Source organism: Bidens hawaiensis, unplaced genomic scaffold (assembly GCF_021521415.1).
Source record: "Bidens hawaiensis isolate Kalapana, Puna unplaced genomic scaffold, B.hawaiensis_p1.1 tig00043026_1, whole genome shotgun sequence".
In the NCBI taxonomy this organism is placed as follows: Eukaryota; Viridiplantae; Streptophyta; class Magnoliopsida; order Asterales; family Asteraceae; genus Bidens; species Bidens hawaiensis.
The window spans coordinates 118069-121215 of record NW_027497643.1 but is presented as its reverse complement, the minus strand read 5'-3'; the positions used below and the strand labels follow the sequence as shown (position 1 = coordinate 121215).

At 39.6% G+C, this 3147-nt stretch overlaps 1 pseudogene; it reads left to right on the top strand.

Annotated features, from left to right (window-relative positions):
• The first annotated feature begins 848 nt into the window (after nt 1–848).
• LOC143594063 (CBL-interacting serine/threonine-protein kinase 6 pseudogene) lies at nt 849–2227 on the top strand (annotated as a pseudogene).
• Nucleotides 2228–3147: the final 920 nt, after the last annotated feature.

Here is a 3147-nt window from a genome sequence, read left to right as displayed (position 1 = left end):
CAGTCAATCCGAGATCGACCATCGACGAACATTACTGGTTAGTCGACTAGGAAAACGAAAAGCCCCGGGTTGGATTATTATATATATTTTTAATTTTAATTTTATTTTTATTTTTATTTAGTAATATTTAGGGAAGACAGTGAAATAATATTTCTACCATAACTCAACATATTTTCTTAATGGACAGAATATGATGGGATAATCGAAGAGAACAAAGGAATATTGAGACATTTCAACATATCATATACCATAGCTTATAATTTATTTAAAAAAATAGAACGTGGCGTTTATTTCACTATTTAAAATTCTATTTCGTCCGTATTTTAGACCTTTTATTTTCATCGTATAATCTCGTGTCACGTGTCCACCAATAATAACTACAAATTACGACGTCAGATAACGACTCTTGTCCAGATACACATTCCATTCACAACCGTTGGATCAGATTCTAATCACAAGGACAAAACCGTAATTTCACCCACTCAACCCTCTTATAAATACCTAATTCATTTCTCAAACCCTAAAAAGATCAAATATTAGTTTCCAAAGAGTTCATTCTTCAATTTGGGGAATGAGATATGAGAAGTTACTCGCGGTTATCTAATTCTAACCTCGGCCAAGCTAAACGACCGATCGCTGGCCGCAATTGCCATCGAAAACACGTTGAACTCGGTTGAACTAGTTGTCAAAGTCCGTTAATTTCGTTTCAAATTCATATAAATTGATTTAATTTATCTCGAAACAGAAGGCAAGCGGGAAAAAAACTGCGCCCTGTTAGCCCCTTTTGGATTGCGTCTATTTCGTTTATAGCGTTTATTTTGTTAAATATTTTACATCTCGTTGAACACATGGCCGCTGTAACAGAGGAGAAACTCAACAACGTCCTACACGGCAAGTACTCGCTCGGCCGGCAGCTAGGGCACGGCACATTTGCAAAAGTGTACCACGCGAGAAACGTGCATACCGGAAAAAGCGTTGCGATGAAAGTCGTCGGTAAAGAGAAGGTGATTCAAGTCGGTATGATGGATCAGGTGAAGCGCAAGATTTCGGTTACGAAAATGGTGAAGCATCCGAATATCGTCGAGCTGTATGAAGTCATGGCGAGTAGATCCAAGATCTACTTCGTGATGGAGCTCGTTAGAGGCGGCGAGTTGTTCTCCAAAATAGCGAAAGGACGGTTACGCGAAGACACTGCTAGAAGCTACTTCCAGCAGCTGATCTCAGCTGTCGATTTTTGCCATAGCCGCGGTGTGTTTCACCGCGATTTGAAGCCAGAAAACTTGCTGTTAGATGAAGAAGGGAATTTGAAAGTAACCGATTTCGGTTTAAGCGCGTTTTGCGACCATATCCGCCAGGACGGGTTGCTACACACGACTTGCGGGACGCCTGCGTACGTCGCGCCTGAAATAATCGGAAAGAAAGGATATGACGGTGCGAAAGCAGATATTTGGTCGTGTGGAGTCATCTTATTCGTCCTCCTCGCCGGATTTTTGCCGTTTCAGGACGAAAACATCGTCGCGATGTATAAAAAGATCTACCGCGGAGACTTCAAGTGTCCGCCGTGGATCTCATCCGACGCGAGGAAACTAATCACGAAAATGCTTGATCCAAACCCTAGCACTCGGATTACTATATCCAAGATAATGGAAACTGGATGGTTTCGAAAATCGGCTTTGAAACACAATAGGTTTGGTATGGAAGATGGTCCAGATGGAGACATTGTACATTCGAAAGGCGTTGAAGCGAAACTGTCATTCAACGCCTTTCACATAATATCCTTATCCGAAGGATTCGACTTGTCGCCTTTGTTCGAGGAGAAAAAAAGAGAGCAAAGGGACGAAATGAGGTTTGCGACGACTGAGCCTGCGACCGCGGTGGTGTCGAAGCTGGAGGCGGTTGCGAAGTCAGGGAAGTTTAGTGTCAAGAAGAGCCGAGACGAGAGTAGTCTTCGGTTGCAAGGGAATGAGGTTGGGAGGAAGGGAAAGTTAGGGATTGCGGCCGAGATATTCGCGGTGACGCAGTCGTTTTTGGTGGTGGAGGTGAAGAAGGCTAGTGGTGATACATTGGGAGTATGACCAGTTCTGTAGTAAGGAGCTCCGGCCGGCGCTTAGCGATATTGTTTGGAGGTCTGCCGCCGGTGAGTCCTCTCCGGCCTGAATGTTGTTGTTGGATATGTCAATGTGTCTTGTTGATTTGAATAGTTTAGAGGTTCAGATTGATTGTATAATAGCTATTGTTATTGTTGTTTTATATTTCAAATTGAATGGTTTTGTGTTTAGTAATATGGTTATAGCTTTAATAAGTTATGCTCAGTTTAATTTTTCTCTTAGATGTACACATTTGTTTGTGTCGTATGAGACTAAAACTCCCAGTCACTTTGTTACGTATATTTTGATATTGTTAAATTATAAGGTAATTTGATAATTCTTTTTGTAACTATTGGTATTGGTAAGAGCATTCACAATAGCTTCTCTAAAATATTGTGAGAGAAATCTCTAAATTTCTTTAAAGGGTTTTGAGTGGAGAAGATAGAAACTTTTAGAGATGAGTAACTTTGAAGTAACAGAGTTCACTCTCTATTTTTTCTTTTAATATATTTGAAAGTGGTTACGAGTAATGAAAAAAGAAAAAGTAATGAGAAAAATGTAAAGAAATATTATTTAATTGTATATAAGAAAGAAACGTAGTGATTTTATTATAATTATAGAGATAGATATAGAGGAGCTGTTAGGAATGCTCCAAGTAAGTACGTTTATTATGTATAAAATATCTTCAAATTGATTGAAATGGTGTTTTAAAGACTTATTTCTAACTCGGGTTCAATTGATTTAGTTTGATAAAAGTTAGGTTTCTTGAATTCTGATTGAGGTGATGCCGAGTAGTCTCAATCGTGCATGAGGGCGTGACACGTTAGTGGGTTAAGTTGATTTAGTTTGATAAAATTTAGGTTTCTTGAATTATGATCGAGGTGATGCTGAGTAGTCTCTATCGTACATGAGGGTGTGACACATTAGCAGGTTCGGTTGATTTAGCACGTTTGATAGAAATTAGGTGTCTTGAATTCCGATTGAAGTGATGGTGAGTAGTCGATGTCCTCCATGACGGTGTGACTCGATAGCATGTTAAGTTGATTTAGTTCGACAGAAA